General features: G+C 46.3%; 1 protein-coding gene across 4 annotated transcripts in view; it reads right to left on the reverse strand.

Moving 5' to 3' along the window:
* The window catches only part of dym (dymeclin), a 536,995-nt gene that overhangs the window by 194,594 nt on the left and 320,778 nt on the right, over positions 1 to 21,623 (reverse strand). The window lies entirely within an intron of this gene.

A 21,623-nucleotide genomic window follows, 5' to 3' on the forward strand; every position in this document is an offset into this window, starting at 1 on the left:
CACCCTCAGGGCCGCCACCATCACTGGGTTTGTGGAGTACCTGGCCGGTGAGAACGGCAAAGGTGCCGTCACCAATGCCCCCAAACCTTTGTCCTTACAAGAGGCTGCCTCCAGCCGCTCCCATACCAACCCCTCTCCCACTACCCACTTCCTCACCTTGGCTATATTCGCCGCCCAGTAGTAGTTCATTAAATTCGGAAGAGCTAACCCACACCCCCCTTGACCATGTTCCAGCAGCACCTCCTTCATCCGCGGGGCTTTACCCATCCAAACAAACCCCAAAATCTGCGCATTCACCCTCCTGGAAAAAGCCTTAGGAATGAAGATCGGGAGATTCTGAGCCACAAACAAGAACCTCGGGACAACCGTCATCTTCACCGACTGCACCTATCCTGTCAGGGACAGCGGGAGCACATTCCACCTCCTAAAATCCCCCTTCATTTGTACCACCAACGAGACAAATTTAGTTTGTACAGCTGCTCCCACCCCTCACCACCTGAATACCCAGATATAGAAAGTCCCCCCTGTTATTCCACACGGCAATTCCCCCAGCCTCTTCTCCTGCCCCCTCGCTTGAATCGGAAAGACTTCGCTCTTCCCCACATTCAATTCGTTCCCCGAAAACGGGCCGACTTCCTCCAAAATACTCATGATTTCCCTTTGGAGTTCTCCCACTGGTTCGAAATATAAAGCAGCAAGTCATCCGCGTACAGGGAAACCCTATGCTCCATCCCACCCCCGTACTATCCCCTGCCAGTCCCTTGACGCTCTCAGCGCCATTGCCAATGGCTCGATAGCCAAGTCAAAGAGCAATGCGGAGAGTGTACATCTGCCTTGTCCCCTGATGCAGCCCGAAATATTCCAAACTCATCTGGTTCATTCGCACACTCACTTCCAGCGCCTGGTACATCAGCCAGACACAATCCACAAGACCTTGCCCAAACCCAAACCGTCCCAGCACCTCCCACAACTATTCCCACTCCACCCCGTCCAAGGCCTTCTCTGCATCCATCGTGAACACCACCTCCACACTTCGTCCCTCCGGGGGCATCATTATAACATTCAACAGCCGCCTGATGTTGGCCGACAAACAAACCTCGTCTGGTCATCCTCTATCACCCCCGGCCCACAGTCCTCAATCATGGAGGCCAAGATTTAACAGTGAAATTGGCCTGAAGATACAGTGCTCCGGATCCTTGTCCCTCTTGAAAATTAAGGAGATCGTTTTGTGAAATTCCATTGGATACCCGTCCGCACCCGGAGCCTTCTCCACATGCTTCGCCCCCATACACTTCACCACCTCCACTAGCCCAAGTGGGCCTCCCAGTCCCTCCACCAGGTCCTCCTCCACCCTCGGGAACTCCAACCCCTCTAGAAAACACCTCATTCCCTCCACCCTGGCTGGGGGTTCCGACTGATATAGTCTCTTATAAAAATCCCCAAACACCATATTCACCCACACCATGTCCAAGACCATCTTCCCTCCTGTATCTTTCACCTTCGTGATCTCCCTCGCTGCCCCCTGCTTCCTCAGTTGATGTGCCAACATCCTACTCGCCTTTTCCCCATGTTGATGTTTAGCTCTCCTCAGCTGCCCCACCACCTTGCCCGCGGATATCAGCCCAAACTTCATCTGTAGCTTCTGCCGCTCCCTCAGTAACCCCGCCTCCGAATACCTCCTATCCACCTGTAAGATTTCCACTAACCTCGCCATCTCCGCCCGCTCCATCTTATCCTTGTGTGCCCATATCAAAATAAACTCCCCCTTCCCCCCCCCTTACTACTGCCTTCAATGCCTTCCAGAGCGTGGCAGCCGAAACCTCACCCGTGTCATTCAGCTCCACATACCCCCGAATGGCAAATCTCCTGATCTACCAACAGCCGTCCCCGCCTTTCCACCTACAAGTCCACCCAATGCGGCGTATTGTCCGAAACACAATTGCCGAGTACTGCAAACCAACCACCCCGGCAAACAATGTCCTATCCGACACAAAATAGTCGATCCGGGAATACACCCTATGCACGTGGGAGAAAACAAGTATTCCCGCGCCCTTGACCTGCCAAAACTCCATGGACCCAGCCCCCTCCATGCGCTCCATAAACCCCCTCAGTTCCCTTGCTACCGCCGATAGTCTCCCCGACCTTGGGCTCGACATATCCAATTTCTGCTCCAGAACTGTGTGAAAATACCCCCTCAAACTATCAACCGGTGTGAGTCCAGGTCCAGGATCTTTCCCAACACACACCTCATAAACTCTACATCATCCCAGGTCGGGGCATAAAAATTCACCAATACCACCGGCATCCCCTCCAATTTCCCACTCACCATAACAAACCTCTGCTAGGAGTCTGCCATTATGTTCCCCACTTCAAATGCTACCCGTTTATTTATCAAGACCGCCACCCCCCTCGTCTTCAAATCCAATCCTGAGTGAACTACCTGCTGTACCCACCCTTTCCTGAGCCTCGTCTGGTCCCCAATCTTCAGGTGTATTTCTTGTAAAAGCTACGTCCGCTTTTAGGCTCCTCAGATGCACGACCATGTGAACCCTCTTGACCGGCCCATTCATCCCTCTCACATTCCATGAGATCAGCCTGGTCCCCCCCCCGCTATATCCCTTCCTGGGCTAGCCCCCAGCCCGCGTCCCCCATCCGCTCAAGCCCGCCCTCAGATGTCCACCGTCATCGACCCTCCCCATATCACATTTCAAAAGCCCCTCCCCTGTCAGGAGTCCACCCCCTTCCCCACAAAACAACCCCAACACCCATCAACACTCCAACCAACTGCTCACCCCCCCCCCCCCCCACTGCGCTTCTGTGAACTAGCCCTCCCACCTAGTCTGGCAGCCCCCACCCATGGCACCTAGCATCCTACCCCTCACTGATTCAACTCGTCTCCGCTCAAACCCTAGCCTGGTGCAAACAACAACACCAACATTCAAAGACCAAAAACAAAGAAAAGAGCAACCACCTATTCCCCGCAGAAGAACTGAGGACAATGGCCCCCAAAGAAAAAAGAACACCTCCTCCAGTTCAATATCCTCCTTCTCCTGTCAGACCATTGCCCCTCAAAAACTCCATTGCTTCCTCTGCCGTCTCAAAGTAAAATTGACGGCCATTGTAAGTCACCCAGAGGCGGGCCGGGTGCAGTATCCCAAATTTCACCCTCTTCTTAAAGAGGGCAGCCTTCACTTTATTAAATCCCGCTCGCCTCTTGGCCAGCTCCGCACCCCGGTCCTTGTACATCCGGAGTTAGTTCATTTTCTAGATAGTTGGCTGGGTATGAAGTTACTAGGGTAGTGAGCAGGAATCCTGATTATTTTCCGAAGGAAGAGCATCATGACTATATTACCTACCACACCACCACTATCACCCCCTCCAAATACTCCCGAGACCAGAGATTAAGCCTGGTACTATCCTAGTTTAGGAACAGAGTGAATGGAGGTGCCCGTACAATATAGCCACTGGTATACACTAGTTCGTCCAAATGGCATGTTTTTGTGCTGTAATGCAAAGTCCATGTGTGTTATATGCAGGGAAGTACTGGTAAATGTGAAGAGAAGTTTCAGATTTTGAAAGAGACGCGGTGAGTGAACAATTCCTTTTGAGGTTGAGACCCCAGAGTCAGTTATTAACTTACTGCTGACTCTAAGTAAAAAGACTATACTGCTGTACCTGACCTGTGATAGCACATTAAAAATACACCAAAAGCCCATGAGGCAGTCACCATTCTGGAGTAGCATCTCCCAGGAGCATTCAGTGCTGAGTAAAATAAGCATTTCGTTGATATTGCCCTTCACAACAACCTACATGTGTGAGGTTGGATTTTCCATTCTCACAAAGGTGAAGACTGCACAAAAGAACTGGCTGAACTCTGCACCTGATATGTGCATTGCCCTCTCCTCCTGTGAACACGACTCAAATGAGATCATGAAGACCAAGCAGGCTTCCCCTTTTGCATTAAAGGTAAGCGAATGTGACATGAGTTGTGAAGGTTGGACGGCATGAGTCACGAAAATCAGCTGGTTAGCAAAAGTGAGTCCCGGGAACAAGAAGTTTGAAAAACACTGGTTCAAGTGGAATGAACACTTCAAGAGTAAAAACTGTGTTACTGGTAGTAAGATAGAACATATATACTGTCCATAACATTCCACTTAAACTCAGTCCCAGGATATCACTGCAGGAATTCCTAATGTTAGTGTCGAAGGCCCAAAAATCGGTAACTGCTTTAACAATGACATTCGCTCCATCATAAGGTCAGAATTAGATATTATAATAATCTTTATTATTGTCACAAGTAGGCTTACATTAACACTGCAATGAAGTTACTGTGAAAATCCCCTAGTCGCCACACTCTGGCGCCTGTTCAGGTACACTGAGGGAGAATTCAGTATGTCCAATTCACCTAACAAGCACGACTTTCAGGAGGAAACCGGAGCACTCAGAGGAAACCCAATTAGACACGGTGAGAACGTGCAGACTCCGCACAGACAGTAACCCAAGTCAGGATATGAACCTGGGACCCTGGTGTTGTGAAGCAACAGTGCTAACCACTGTATTGATGATTATGTTGAGTACCATTGGCAACTCCTCAGACTCAGAAACAGACGGTGTCAATGTGCAGCAAGACCTCGGCAACAAGGGCGGCACAGTAGCTAGCAGTGCTGTCTCACAGTGCCAGGGAGAGCCAGTGCCTACATGTCCTGAAAGATGTGCTTGTTAGGTGAATTGGACATACTGAATTCTCCCTCAGCACGGTAGCATAGTGGTTAACACAATTGCTTCACAGCTCCAGGGTCCCAGGTTGATTCCCGGCTTGGGTCACTGTCTGTGAGGAGTCTGCACGTTCTCCCTGTGTGCGCGTGGGTTTTCTCCGGGTGCTCCGGTTCCCTCGCACAGTCCAAAGACGTGCAGGTTAGGTGGATTGGCCTTGCTAAATTGCCCTGTGTGTCCAAAATTGCCCTTTGTGTTGGGTGGGGTTACTGGGTTATGGGGATAGGGTGGAGGTGTGCGGTTGGGTAGGTTGCTCTTTCCAAGAGCCAGTGCAGACACGTTGGGCCGAATGGCCTCCTTCTACACTGAAACGTCTATGTAAATTTTATGAATTCTATGTATGCAAGGCATACAAGGCTGTGGGCTAAGTGCTGAAAAAAAGGAATAAATAGTTAGGGGTTGTTTTTGACTGGCGTAGATACGATGGACTGAATACTGTGCTGTATACCTTTATGATTCGGGTTTGATTCCGGCCTTGGGTAATTGTAGAGATTGCACATTCTCACTGTTTTTGCATGGGTTTCCTATCGGTGCTCTGGTTTCCTCCGCAGTCCAAAGATGTGGTGAGGTGGGTTGGCCATGATCAATGCGTGGGGTTACGGGAATAAGGTGGGGAGTGGGCCTCGGTAGAGTACTCTTTCGGAGAGTCAGTGCAGACTTGATGGGCCGAATGGCCTCCTTCTTCATAAAGGATTCTATGGAATCTCTGAACACTCAGCTGACAAGTGGCAAGTGACATATGTGCCACAGAAGTACCAGGCAATGACCATCTCCAAAAAGAGAAAACTTACCATCTCCTCTTGATAGTCAATGGCATTACCAATGTTGAATTTCCCACTATCAACATCCTGGGGGTTACCATTGATAGAAACTGAACCGAAATAGCCATAAAAACAGGTTGACGTGACGACCAAGAAAGCACAATGGCGCAAATACCTCCTCGGGAAACTAAGGAAATTTGGCATGTTCACATTAACTCCAACTTTACCAACTTTACAGGTGCACCATAGAAAGCATCCTATCTGGCTCCATCACTGCCTGGTCTGGCAACTGCTCGGCTCAAGACAGCCAGAAACTTCAGAGTCGTGAACACAGCCCAGTCTATCACACGATCCTGCCTCCATCTACACCTCTCGCTGCCTGGGGAAAGTGGGCAGCATAATCAAAGACCCCTCCCACCTGGCTTACTCACTCTTCCAACTTCTTCCATCGAGCAGGCGATACAAAAGTCTGAGAACACGCATGAAAAGACTCAAAAAGAGCTTCTTCCCCACTGTTACCAGACTCCTAAATGACCATTTTATGGACTGATCTGATTAATACTACATTCCTAAGCTTCATCCGATGCCAGTGTCTATGTATTTACATTGTATACCTTGTGTTGCCCTATTACATATTTTCTTTTATTTTCATGTACTAAATTATCTGTTTGAGCTGCTCGGAGAAAAATATTTGTCACTGCACCTCGGAACACGTGACAATAAACAAATTCAATCCAAACCATGGCTCTAAGAGATGGTCGGAGACAGAACATTCTGAGGGAGGTAGCTCACCTCCCGACTCCCCAAAGCCTGTCCGTCGTCTGCAAGGCATAAGTCAGGTGTGCGATGAAATACTCTGCACTAGGCTAGATGTGCGAGGCTCCAACAACACTTGAAAAGCTTGATACCACCCTGGACAAACTATATGTAAGATGCACTGCAACAACTCACCAAGGCTCCTTCAACAGCACCTTCCAAAGTTGCAATCTCTACCATCTGGAAGGATTTGGGCAGCAGATGCTTTGGAATAGCACCACCTGCAAGAACCCCTTCCAAGTCACACTCGATCCTGACTTGGAAATCCTGGAACTTCCTTCATAACAGCACTTACGAATGGGCCTGCAGCAGACGGAGTGCAGCAATTCTATACTGAAGAGGCCTTGGACATAAGGGGCGGGATTTTCCAACCCCCCGCCAGGTCGGAGAATCGCTGGGAAGGCATGAATCCCGCCCCGCCCCTCCGACACTGGTTCTCAAATTCTCCGGCGCAGGTTTTTTGGTGGGGATCACGTCGTGCCGGTCGGGGCCGTTGGCAGTGCCCCCCCACCCCCTCCCCGGCGGTTCTCCGGGCTCCGATGGGCCGAGCGGCGTTTTCGGCCAGTCCTGTTGGCGTGACATACACAAGGTCCATACTGGCGAGACCTGGCTCTGAGGGCGTTTCACGGGGTCCTCAGGGGTGCGTGAGGGGATCTGGCCCTGGGGGGTGCCCACGGTGGCCTGGCTCGCGATCGGGCCCCACCGATCTGCAGGTGGGCCTGTGCCGTGGGGCACTCTTTCCCTCCGCGCCGGCCTCTGTAAAGCTCCGCCAAGGCGGGCGCGGAGAAGAAACCCCCTGCACACAAGCAGGGACCATGCCAGCAGTTCTGTGCATGTGCCAGAACATGCTGGCGCTCCCGCGCATGCGCCAACTCGCGCTGGCCGGCAGAGGCCCTTCGGCGCCGGTTGGCGCAGTGCCAACCACTCCAGCACCGGCCTAGCCCCCGGAAGTGCGGAGGATTCCGCATCTTCCAGGTGGCCCGACGCCAGAGTGGTTCACGCCACTCTTTGGCGCCGGTCCGGCCTGCCTGCCGGTTGGGGGAGAATCCAAGGAGTCCCACCATACTCCATCTCTTTTGATTAAACCTTTCTTACTCATTGTCCAATTCCATAGTAAGGACGAGGGCTTCGAACTTTTTAACTCTTAGAATAAGATATAATTCCATCAGAAGCAGTGAAAGAAGGTTCATTCAACTGATTCCTGAGATGAAAGCTTCTGAGGAAACTGACCAGGTTGGGCCTTTACCCATTGGAGTTTCTAAGAACGAGAGGTAACCTTGTTGAAGTATATAAATTCCTGAGGGGACTTGATGGGGTGGATATTAAGGAGCACACTAAAGAAATTTGGCATGTTCACATTAACTCTTACCAACAGTGGTTAGCACTGCTGCCACACGGCGCTGAGGACCCGGATTCGATCCCAGCCCCGGGTCACTGTCCATGTGGAGTTTCCACAGAATAATAATAATCTTTATTAGTGTCACATTTAGGCTTACATTAACACTGCAATGAAGTTAATGTGAAAAGTCCCTAGTCACCACAGTCTGTGTGGGTCTCATCCCCACAACCCAAAGATGTGCATGATAGGTAGATTGGCCACGCTAAATTGCCCCTTAATTGTAAAAAATAATTGGGTACTCTAAATTTATTTTAAAAAAGAATGAGAAGTGATCTTGTTGAAACATACAGGATTCTGAGGGCGCTTGACAGGGTAGATGCTGAGAGGGTGTTTCCCCTCATGGGGGAATGTAGAACTAGGGACACAGGTTCAAAATAAAGGGTCTCCCATTTAAGACAGAGATGAAGGGGAATTTCTTCCCACAAGGGGTTGCTAATCTAGCTGAGAGTGCTCTGGAGGCTGGGTCATCGAATACATTTGAGACTGAGTTGAACAGATTTTTGATTTACAAGGGAGTCAAGGGTTATGAGAGGTAGACAGAAAAGTGTAGTTAGGGCACAATCAAATCAGCCATGATCTTATTGGATGGTGGAGCATGCCCGTAGGGCCTACATCTGCTTCTGTTTTTTTACGGTAAACACAGAAAGGAACTTAGTACTCTTTAATTCAGAGAACCAATAAGTGATGTAGGAGGGAGGTCAATCAAGAATGATCTCTGACTTCCTATGTTCATTTTCAAAAAGTTAGAAAGCAGGTATTCAGAGAAAGGAAGTTATTAATTATTTGATGGTTCTCTTTACTGAGGAAGAGGAGGGAAAATTGCCCAAATTATATTTCAAAGAATAATACAGGCAGAGCTAGAGAATAACTTTAGATTATCAAATAAAGTCAATAGACCTATCTGGAAATAACAGATCAGTCACTTTAACAACAGTTAGAAAAACCCAAGGCACAATCTTGAGATCTAGTGAGCAAATACTGAAAAATAAACATAACATGTGAAAGACAATCAACATGGATTCAGGAAAAGTAGATCATGTTTAATTAATTTAATGGAGTTTCTTCAAATACATCCTAACATGACAGATTGGCAAAATGCATTTGATATTACATATTGATTTTCAGAAAGCTTTTGACAAGGCTTCTATATCTGCGATTTATTTAAGGTGAAAGGTGAGAATATGAACACGAGCGCTGGAGAGAAAATTGGCTTAAAAATCAGATAAAATGCAAACTTTGCAAGGTGGAAGAAAGTTATGAGTGGGCGAGCATATAGATTATCAACGTTTGTTGCTTTTAACGATTAGATTACTTGAAGGAGCACATAAATCATTGGACAATCAAAGCAAGTCATACTGTTCTCGGTTAATATTAAATTGGGCGATTCAGTGATAAAAATAGACAGAGTTAATCCTTGAAAAAGGAACAGATGATGTGCTCAAAGTTTGTAATTCCCAATTCTTTTTCCATTATGGGATTTAATCTGGGGTTATTTGCATACCTTCTAACTCTGCCTGCATTATTCTTTGAAATATAATTTGGGCAATTTTCCCTCCCCTTCCACAGTAAAGAGAACCATCAAGTAATTAATAACGTCCCTTCTCTGGATACTTGCTTTCTACTTTTGGAAAATGAACATAGGAACTCAACAATACTGACAAGAGTTTGACTTCAGGTGGGTGTTGGAGTGGGGGGGAATATAAATTCAAATGTGATAAATTCAAGTACAAGGTCATCCTGCACTTCAACCCACTGGTGCTAATGTTCTGCAAATTAATATTGATTTTATTCTACTTTAGTCAGAACAGATGATCTCACCTGGGACAGTTTATATACAGAAAGTCAAATAAAAAACATCTGTTTCTCACTTTCTTTATGAAATTAGTACTTTATTCCCCACCCCTTATTTAGATTTTAGGTTCTACCTCTCATCCATTCTGTTCATATGCCTCTCATTTCCCTCTCAATGCACCTTTGACTCTGTTAGGGTAATGGGTATCTGTTTCCAAAGCTTCTTCTCCATCAGTCGGTATTTTCTGGTACTTTTATAGTTTCTCACATTCATTTGTGACTCCACTTTTGTCTTTTTAAAAGTTCACCCACTCCTAGTTGCCTGAAGGTGTGAATGGGTTTTCTCTCTGAATCACAGTAGCCCATGTAGCACTGGTGCTCCTAAAATGGTTTTAAGAAAGAAAATTCCCTGATTCTCCCAGTGATTATAAAAGCACAGCGATATATGTTTAAATCTGAAGTGTGTTGATGAGGAACTTGTGTTCCCATGGCACTGCTCCATCTTGATGGACCAATGAAATGAACTGCTGTGTCCCAGAACATCTTGAGCTTGAATGATGAACAAGTTTTGAGGTGTCAAAAGGCGATTAATCACAGAATACCACACTCAGCCCTGTCCCTGTGATAATACTGGTCTAATTAAGCTGATGGACAATGGTGACCCCCTCCAAAGATGTTGTTGATGGAGGTAGGTCCCAGTGATGCTGGTGACTCTGACGGTCAGAAGGATATGCTCGAGTTTTTCTCAGTTGGAGATGGTATGTACATGATACAAACATTGTCTGTCACTAGTCAGTCCAAGCCCAGATATTAGGCAAAAGTTGGGCTTGAGATGAAGCTGGACCATGTGGTGGTGGTCTTTGGAGTGTCGGAGGTGCTGAAGGGGAAGGGGGCCAATGTTGTGGCTTTCACCTCTCTGATTGCGCGGCGACGGATATTTTGAATTGGAGGTTCCCCACGCCACTGGGGGTCGCGGCATGGTTGGGAGACTTGTACTAGTTTCTCAGGTTGGAGAAAATCAAGTTTTCTGTAAGGGGGTTGGAGGAGGACTTTGAGGTACAATGGAGGCTGTTCATGACTAGGGCGGCATGGTAGCACAGTAGTTAGCACTGTTACTTCTCAGCTCCAGGACCCAGTTTGGGTCACTGTCTGTGCAGTCTGCACGTTCTCTCCGTATCTGCGTGGGTTTCCTCCGGGGGCTCCGGTTTCCTCCCACAGTCCAACGATGTGCAGGTTAGGTGGATAGGCAATGCAAAATTGCCCTTAGTATCCAAGAAAGAGGTTAGGTGGGGTTACTGGGTTATGGGGATAGGATGATGGTGTGTGTTTAAGTAGGGTGCTTTTTCCAAGGGCCGGTGGAGACTCGAGGGACGAATGGCCTCTTTATGCACTGTAAATTCTATAATTGAGGAGCTGTTTTGTCATGGTGGGGGGGGGGGGGGGGGGAGGAGAGATAGAGAGAGAGAGGGGGGGATTAAATGGGGGAAATATACAAACTGTATAGTCTGTTGGATGTTAAAGTGTGTTATTGTTATTATATTGAGCGTGTTTAGAATAAAATACTTTTAAAAAATAAAGAAAGGGCAATAAATGCTGGCCTAAGCAGCAACACCCAAATCCCATTAACGATTTTTTAAAAAAAAGAGTTTTACAAGACTAATATTTTGTGAGGAAAGGTTGGAGTGGTTAGGTTTGTATTCTCCAGTGTTTGGAAGAGTTTCGAAGGAGACTTAATCAACATATTTAAGGGATATTGTCCGGGTAGATATGGAAGGTATGTTTCCTCTTGTTAGAGAATCTTGAACTAGGGATCACTGTTTAAGAATACGGGGGGCAGATGGCTCAGAATGTACACTTTAAAAAAAAATTTAGATTAGCTAATTCTTTTTTTTCCCAGTTAAGGGAAAATTTTGTGTGGCCAATCCACCTATCCTGCACATCATTGGGTTGTGGGGGTGAGACTACACAGACACTGGGAGAATGTGCAAACTCCTCACTGATTGTGACCCAGGGCCGGGATTGAACGCTGTTCCTCAGCGCCGTGAGGCAGCAATTCTAACCACTACGCCACCGTGCCGCATCCACAGAATGTATACCTAACCAATGACACGAATGGCTGCATGGAGTTTCTCGAAGGAACAATGAAAGCCCTCCATGTGCTTCCTGACAAGATACTTGTAAAATCATCCAAAGACTGATTATCATCTTCGGTTAGGACAAACGGACTGAATGGCCCACTCATCTCAAAGACCCTGGGTATAATGGCCTAGTACATTCCGGTCCTTGTAGAATACACACATCTGAAGGTTAAAAGACTGCTTGCTACCAGCCTGTATTCAGTCTGTCTGTTAGTAAGTGTGTGTGCACTGTGAGAAAAACTGCTAAACGTTTGCCACGCTGAAGAGAATAGTGACCAAGGCAGCGCCCCTGCAAAGTAGCCATCATTTGGAGGAACTTCAAAATTTCTCTCTCTTTCTGTGAAAGTCGATAAGCCAGCAAAAAATAAATAAATCGCAGCTGGAAAAGAACTGAAATCTTAACCAAATTACTGAACAATAGGACACCTGAACCAAAGAATCAACTGTTCCCCAGCAGAAGCCATGATTTAGGTACCATCACTATGCGTGAGCTCCATTGGCTGCCACCCCCTTCAATTATGCCATTTTTAAGAATACTCCCAATCTCTTTGTTAACCTGTGCCAATTTTAAAGGGTTAAGTCTGTATGGATGTTGTTTGATTGGAACAGCATTTCCCTCATCTACATCATGTGTAGCCATTTTAGTACTTCCCAATTTATCTCCCCAAACTTGCCAATGTGATATCAATAACTCTTTCAGGTCAGTTCCTTTTTCCTCTGGAAGGTAACTCAACAATTTATCCCAATTTTTAAGGACATCCTCGTTTTCCAATTTACTTTGAGGTATGTCAAATTCCAAGTCATCTGGATTTGGTTCGTCACTTTGAGTTTGAATCATTAAAACCTCCTACTTTTTCTCTCCTTCCCTTTCAAAGTACCTTTTAAGCATGTTCACATGACACACTCGGTGAGTCTTTCTTCTATCTGGTGTTTTTAACCACATAATTCACCTCACTTAATTTCCTTTCAATCTGATAAGGTCCACAAAACTTTGCTTTTAAAGGTTAACCTACCACTGGTAACAATACTGAAACTTTATCTCCACTAGCAAAACTACGAACTTTGGATTTCTTGTCCGCTACCCATTTCATCACATTTTGTGCAACTTTTAAATGTTGTCCAGCCAATTCACCGGCTCTATTTAATCATTCCCTAAAATTTAACATGTAATACAATAGTGTAATTTCCGATTTCTCACTCACCAATTTTTCCTTAATCAATTTAAGTGGTCCTCTTACCTCATGACCAAACATTAGTTCAAAAGGACTAAATTTGGTTGACTCATTAGGTGCATCCCTAATTGCAAACAATACGAATGGAATGCCTTTATCCCAATCCTCTGGATAATCTTGACAATTGTCAACATTGTCTTTAATGTCTGATGCCACCTTTCTAATGTTTCCTGCAATTCTGGCTGGTATGCAGTTGATTTCAACTGTTTTATACCCAAGCTATCCATAACTTCTTTGAATAACCTTGAGGTAAAATGTGATCCTTGATCCGATTGTATTTATATAGCTAGTCCATATCTAGTAAAGAATTTAAGTAACTCCTCCACAATCTTTTGATGTGGAGATGCCGGCGTTGGACTGCGGTGAACACAGTAAGAAGTCTTACAACACCAGGTTAAAGTCAAACAGGTTTGTTTCAAACACAAGCTTTCGGAGCGCAGTTCCTTCCTCAGGTGAATGGAGAGGTATGTTCCAGAAACATTTATATAGACAATGTATAGACTTTGCTGTATTTTAGCTTGAGTTTTCCTTATTCCCAAATGACCTCCCACTGGTACCTCATGTGTAACTCGCAACACTACCGGCAATACTACTTGATGGACTTCTGCCCACTTTTCATCTGCCTGCATATGTAAAGGTCTCCATTTTCTCATCAAGTCATTACTTTTACGGTAATAACACTCTGGTATCCACTCAGATTCCTCGTCCATGTATGCTTTCTGATAAATCCGTTTTATTACTACAGAATCCGGAAAAATTCGTCGCTCAACATGTCAGTTGTCTGATTTTCCACTGGCTTATCAACCACCATAGGCATCACTCCCACTTGCGATCCAGCTACATCATTACCCAAGATAAACGGTATTCCTGGACAAGATAGTTTCTCTAGTACTCCTACTACCACTTCATCACTCTTCACTAGACTTTCCAACCTTACCTTATATAATTGAACACTACTCCTCTCACCCTGAATTCCACATAATACCACCTTTTCTGGGAACATTCTTCCCAAACTACATAACTCCTCATCTCTTACCATTAAAGATTGACTAGCTCCCGTATCTCTTAAAATTGTGACTTATTTACCTGCTCCTCCTGATACACATCAGTAAACTTTACCCACACAAGTAAATTCTTTAAGGAGATCTGGCACCTTCTTATCAATCACTTCTTGATCAGGTTGTACAATCTTTTCCCCCTCCTTCGCTTCACTTGGGCTTTCCTTTACCACTTTAACAAACCCCACTGTCTTATCCTGTTTTACCACATCAGCCTTCCCAATGCATTTCTTCAACCACTAACACTGTGACTTTACATGGCCTAGTTTATTACAGTGAAAACATTTGAAACTTTTCATTTCTTTTCCACCCTCCTGGATTTCCTTTTTAATCTGCGGTACACTCTCCTTATTATCTCCCATCAGATCACCTTTACCTTTACCACTTGAGTATTTCTCATGTCCCCAGTTTCTATCCCTCACAGGCCGAAACTGATCTCGGAAACCAAGCTTTGATTTATGAACTAATTCATAATTATCTGCCATTTCTGCTGCTAACCTCGCAGTTTTAACCCTCTGCTCTTCCACATGAGTTCTCACTACATCAGGAATTGAATTTTTAAACTCCTTCAAAAGTATAATTTCTCAGAGAGCTTCATACGTTTGTTCTATTTTCAAAGCCCTTATCCACCTATCAAAATTACTCTGTTTGAGCCTTTCAAACTCCATGTATGTTTGACCAAATTCTTTCCTTAAATTTCTAAACCTTTGTCTGTAGGCTTCAGGCACCAGTTCATATGCACCTACGGTGCATTTTTTCACCTCCTCATACGTCCCAGATACCGCCTCCGGTAGTGATGCAAACACTTCACTAACCCTACCTGTCAGCTTTGTTTGAATCAGTAACACCCAGATGTCCTGTGGCCATTTCATTTATTTAGCTACCTTCTCAAATTAAATGAAAAGGCTTCTACCTCCTTCTCATCAAACCTTGGCAATGCTTGGACACATTTAAATAGATTCCCAAGCCTTCTACTTTGATGCTCTTTCTCACTATCCTCATCACTATCATCCAACTGTACATTTCCCTTTACGTTTGCCAATTTTAACTGACTGTCATGTTTCATGGCCATTTTCTGAAGTACAAACTCTCTCTCTATCTTTTTTCCTGATTTGTATCTGCCTTTCTCTTTCTTTTTGTTCTGCTAGGGCTATTCTTTTCTCCTTTCTTCTCTCTCCTTTTCTTTTTCTTCTCACTCTTTCTTTTTCCTCTCTCTCTCTTTCATTTTCCTCTACAACTCTTTCTCTTTCTCTCTTTCGTATTCAAGCTGCTTTAATTCTTTCGCATGTTCCATTTGTTTAATTTGTAACTGAATTTTTGCCATTTCCAATGAGTCAAACTGTATCTCAGGCAACTTTAAATGCTTAGCCACCGCCATAATTACCTCATCTTTTTGCATTTTGTCAGGTAATGTTAACTGCAATGTTTTTGCCTAATCTAACAGTCTGCTTTTAGTCTCTGTCCATAAGGTACTGTGTTTGACCATCTCCGCCCCCAAAAACTTCAGAGCCTCTGAAAGAGCCGTTGTCCACAACACACTCCCCACTTAAACTGGAATACCACACCTGAAAAGCAACCACAATATGCTCACCCCTCACTGTCTTTAAGTTGACTAAGCCAATCCAATAGATAGACTTTTATCCCGGACAAGCCCCCAATTTGTTATGGGCCAGGGTTTAGAGAACCCCAAAGTGTATCATGGAGTTCACCTAACCCACAACTTTTAATAGATTGTGGTATGGGGAGCACACAGCCCACTCTACAGGTATGGTACAGCAGAAATGGAAAAGTATTTTTTCAAGCAAAACAATGTTTATTCTATGAACTCAAGTTAACCTTTTTAAAACACAGTGAACATCTTAGCAACCATCAATTCTAATACAACCCCCAAAGAATACAACACTAAGTAATCCTTAATAACTTCCCAAACAACATCCAGAAGACAAAATAAACACCTTTTAACTGAAGCACATTAGGTTTACATTCACTACTGAGAACATTTATAATTCTGAATTCACCAAATGATCAAGTGATAGTCTTTTCATGGCAGAGAGATCAATAGTACACCTGCTCTGTCTAGCTTCGGCTCCAACACTGAAAACGAAACTAAAACACACCCTGCAGCAAACAGCCTAAAACAAAAGTAAAAAGCTGACAGACAGCCCATCTCCACCCACACTCTGACATCACTGCAGCAATATGAGCAGCCAAACATTTCTTAAAGCAACATTCTCGTGACCCTTACTATTGGAATAAATCCTCATCACAAATCCACATGAATGTAGGTGCTTATGTTTTACCATTTCTCCTTATCTTGTATTAGTTAATAAGCCACCACCTGGAAGTTCCTCTCCAAGTCACTCACCATCCACACTTGGAAATATATCGCCGTTCCGTCACTACCGCTGGGCATCTCTCCGGCAACTTTCTCCATAATAGCACAGGTGGTGGCCTCCACCACATGGACTGCAGCGGTTCAAGAAGGTGGCTCACCACCATCTTCTCAAGGGCAATTAGCGATGGGCAAAAACTTCTGGTCTAGCCAGCAACATCTATTTCACATTAAAATGATTAAAAAAACATACTCTATCTGAAATCAAAAAGCCTGGCCAAATTGGTTCCATATTAAACATAACTATAGGGTCTGGACGGAGGTCTTGCGGCACAGTGGGTAGCAACCATGCCTCTGAGCCAGAAGCTCTGGGTTAGAGCTCCACCAACACTTGATGGCCAAGGAAGGTGCTTTGATAACATGGTCATACAGGTTGAATATGTCAACCTGCAAATCCTTCCAACACGCCAATGGCTGACGGTGAGAGCAGGAGAGACTCCTGGTCAGCCACGCTCGAGGTGGAGTGACGTCTCTAAAGCTATAACCACCGGCAACAGACGAGCAACCTGCTCCAGGAATTACTCGCTATGGAAACAGATGGTGTCTGCCTCTTTGCACCAATAGGTGAGGGAAGAGAATTGGAACAGTGTCTGGAAAAGGGAACCTAGTTAGATGAAACCTTTGTTGCAAACAGGGAGGATTGAATAAAGACATGGAGGCAGTCATCCCTCCTCACCTGGTTTTGTGACACTTAGTAGGTATGCCAGCCAGACGGTGACAAATCGAGAGTTCTCACCCGAATTAAGAACTTTTGGGAAACCCCAACTGGGGCTGGTCATAACAGTATGTGAAAAAAAGTTCAAAGCAAATCATTCCATTTAATTAGCTTATATCTTCCAATGTTAAAACACAAAGGGCTAGATTATCCGTGTGGGAGACGAAGTGTTGATGCCACTGGAGCATGTGTGGATTTTTACGACTGGAAAATCGGCGCGAAACCCTCACCAATTCAGTGAGGGGCTAGCATTGGCGCGGAGTGAAACTCCTGCGGACCACGCTGAAAATGGCCGCAGAATGGCCAGGACCCTGACCGCACATGCGCACAGCTGACGCCCTGCACCGGTAGCACAGTACAACATGGCACCAGCATGCGCAAACCGAACCCGCCAATCACGACCCCACAGCCCACTCCATGGCTATACCCCACGAGTCCCCCCATCCCTAGCAGAACCCACCCCAGCGAGTGGTACGGATCCCGGCCAAGTGTGGCGGCGCTGGACACTGTCCGCAGCCAGCATGCTGGGTTCCCGCACGCTTGGGACGACACGTGGCCCACGCCATCAGGAACTCATCCCATCGGGGTGGAGTATCATGGCCCATTCGGCCAATGACACACCAAAGCCGTTGAAACAGTGTGTGGCATGATGGCGCCAGATGAAGTGGGAGGAGCATGATGGATAGGCGTCAAACCGGCCCTGGCTCCGATTCCAGTGTCGGAATCCATTCTCCTCATGTGGGAGGTTGTGGCAAAGCTAAATGCATATCACATTTTACTTTCATGTACCTAAGCTTAATTTATGCCATTAACAATCAAGGTTTGAAAGTCGAGGGATAACAGGAAGGGAACAATTAATGTTGTTTTAATTTCTTTGAAGGGTTGTCCTGCACATCCTTGGACAGTAAGGGACAATTTAGCATGGCCTATCCACCTAACCTGTACTGTGGGACGAAACCAGAGCACCTGGAGGAAACCCACGCAGACATGGGGAGAAAGTGCAAATGCCAGGCGGGTCACGCGGGTCCCTGCTGCTGTGATGCAGTAGTGATCACCACTGCCCCATGCTGCCCTTCTCGCATCCCAAGACACTCACAGGAATAGGAAACACAAAATGTGGCTATACTTGGATGGCTACAATCTCCTTGGGTAAGGAACTATTCAAAGCAAAAAAATATATTATTCCTTCAAGAAGAATGTTTTTGAAATTGACCTAAAACCACGGAGGCGTGTGTCTGCTTGGAACACCTGGAATTAATATTGCTACCATCAGCTTTCAAAATACAATGCTTCGAAGAAAAACAACAAAATAAAACAGATGGGTTTGTCTAATTTCTCCTCTAAGACACTCTTGCTAGAAAAACAAAATTATTTTTTCAATTAGGATCCTGCTGAGTTGTGTTAAAATGAGAAAAAAAACTCAACAGACATCAATGCAAATCTATGATTGGTGGAATGCAAAGGCTTTGGGCTGCAACCACATCCTCAATGAAGAGAGAAAAAACCCACAAGCTTACAAGTATATTTTCACATTTCTCAACCAGACACCTGCTTGCCTCTCCTAAATACTCCCCCTTTCAACCCGGATTTCCTGTCTGCGGCATGACCAGACTGGCAATGCTATACAAAATACTGTAGACCCCTGATAGAAGTGAGATAGTGAAAATGAAATGGACCGCATGCTCAGTCTGACTGGTGTTAAGACTCCATTTGATCTCAATCAATTAATAACGTGCTCTGTTTTTTTGATACATTCTTGATAAAATATATAAACAACTTTAAAGAGACAAATTAAGCAACAGGTATTTTTTCTACATGGAGAATCATTGTGAAGAACGAAATGGAGGGAAACGGTAGCACGTTGATAATCCTCCTGGATGAGTATTCCTGGCACCTGGAGTAATGCTCTGGAGACATGAGTACAAATCACTAACGGTGAGGAAAGAAACTTAAGTCGGCACAGTAGCACAGTGGTTTGCACTGCTGCCTCACAGCGCCAGGGACCCGGGTTGGATTCCTGACTTGGGTCACTGTCTGTGTGGAGTCTGCACGTTCTCCCTGTGTCTGTGTGGGTTTCCTCCAGGTGCTCCAATTTCGTCCCACAAGACCCGAAAGATGTGCTTGTTAGGTGAATCGGACATTTTGAATTCTCCCTCTGTGTACCCGAACAGGCACTGGAATGTGGCGACTCAGGAATTTTCACAGTAACTTCATTGCTGTGTTATTGTAAGCCTACTTGAGACATTAATAAAGATTATTATTATTAAGTGAAGACTATCCTCACTATTTATCATCCCACCAATTTTTGCATGATCGACAAATTTACTCATCAACCCTCCTATATTCATATCCAAAATATTTATATCAATCACAAACAGCAAAGGCCCCAACACTGGACACAGACTTCCAGTCAGAAAAACACCCCTCGGGCAACGCCCTCTGATTCCTGCCACTCAGCAAATTCTGGATCCAATTTGCCAAATTTCCTTGGATCCCATGGACTCTTATCTTCACTATCAGTCTCCCATGTTGGACCTTATCAGAAGCCTTAAGTCCAAGTAGACTACTTCAAATGCATTTCCCTCATCTACACACCTGGTCACCTCTTCAAAAACTTCAATCAAGTTGGTCAGACATGTCCTTCCCTTAAGTAACATGCTGATTGTTCTCGATTAATCCATCCCTCTCCAAATGCAGAATTGCTTCCCACAGTTTCCCCACCTTTGAGGTTAGGCTCACTGGCCTGTAGTTCCCTGGTTTATCCCTCCCTCCGTTCTTGAATAATGGTACCACATTGGCTATCCTCCAGTCCTCCGGCACCTCTCTTGGGGCCAAAGAAGAGTTGAAAATTATTGCCAGCTCCCCTGCTACTCCCTCCCTTGTCTCATTCAGAAGCCTGGGATACACTTCATCTGGCCCTGGATATTTTTCAACTTTCAAGCCTGCCAGACCACTCAAATATTTCTCTCTGTCTATGTTAATCTCTTTAATTTCATTACAGTCCTTCACCCTGCTTTCTATACCCACATGGTCCCTCTCATGAGTGAACGCTGATACAAAGTATTCATTTACAACCCTACCTATATCCTCCGGCTCCACACATAGACTGGCTGGATTGCTCTGTGAGGAGCGAGCATTGGGCAAATCAGCTAAATTACCTCCTTCGGTGCTGCAAATGATTCTGCGGTCATGACATTATTGGTGGTCCACACTATATTCAATAATACAGAATATTGTAACATTGTGGTATACTTTGCCCACCACAGAAGAATGAAAGTTATGAGTACACCTTACAATTGCTGACTGCTGACTTCCGGTGGCGGCAATGAGCAGTTAAGCCGCACATTCGGCGGCTCCCGCGGAGAACGGACTTTGGGGCTCTTTTCAGGGCCCCCAACGGAGCTGCAGCGGCGAATCCCAACGGGGGAAGAGGACGGGAGTCGACCCCAACGGTCCCGTGGTCCGGACCAGGAGCGGGGCAGAGAAAAAACCGAGGAAAGCGCCTCTGAAAAAACGGGGGCAGGAAGACAAAATGGCGGCCGGAGAAGGCCTCGAGGAGCTGAGGAAGTGGGCCCAGGAGCAGCAGGCGATTCTGCTGCGCTGCTTCCAGGAGCTGAAGTTGGAGCTGCTGGAGTCCCTGAAGGTAACCAACAGGGAACTGGGTGGTGTTGGTGAATGTTTATGCCCCAAATTGGGACGATGCGGGGTTTATGCGGCGTATGTTGGGCCGCATTCCGGACCTGGAGGTGGAGGGCCTGATCATGGGGGGGGGACTTCAACACAGTACTGGATCCCCCATTGAATCGATCCAAGTCCCGGACGGATAGGAGGCCGGCGGCGGCTAAGGTGCTGAGGGGATTCATGGACCAGATGGGGGGGGGGGGGGGGGGGGGGGGGGGGGGGGACCCCTGGAGGTTTGCGAGGCCAAGGGCCAGGGAATACTCGTTTTTCTCCCAGGTACATAAGGCCTACTCGAGGATTGATTTTTTTGTCCTGAGCAGGGGGTTGGTGTCGAGGGTGGAGGATGTGGAATACTCCGCCATTGCCATTTCAGATCATGTCCCGCACTGGATGGACCTCGGGCTGGGGGAAGAGAGGGACCAACGTCCGCTCTGGCGCATGGAGGTGGGGCTGTTGGCAGATGAGGAGGTGGCCGAGAGGGTTCGGGGGTGTATCGAGAGGTACCTTGAGGCCAATGATAACGGGGAGGTTTGAGTGGGGACGGTCTGAGAGGCATTGAAGGCGGTGATGAGGGGGGAATTGATCTCCATCCGAACCCATAGGGAAAGGGGGGAGCAGAGGGAGAGGGAGAGACTGATAGGGGAAATGGTGCAGGTGGATAGGAGATATGCGGAGGCCCCAGAGGAGGGATTGCTGGGGGAGAGGCGTAGCCTTCAGGCCAGATTTGACCTATTGACTACCAGAAAGGCGGAAGCTCAGTGGAGGAAAGCACAGGGGGCAGTGTATGAATACTGGGAGAAGGCGAGCAGGATGCTGGCGCACCAGCTCCGGAAGAGAGATGCGGCCAGGGAGATTGGGGGAGTGATG

The sequence above is a fragment of the Scyliorhinus canicula genome, chromosome 3 (genome assembly GCF_902713615.1).
Source record: "Scyliorhinus canicula chromosome 3, sScyCan1.1, whole genome shotgun sequence".
Lineage (NCBI taxonomy): Eukaryota > Metazoa > Chordata > Chondrichthyes > Carcharhiniformes > Scyliorhinidae > Scyliorhinus > Scyliorhinus canicula.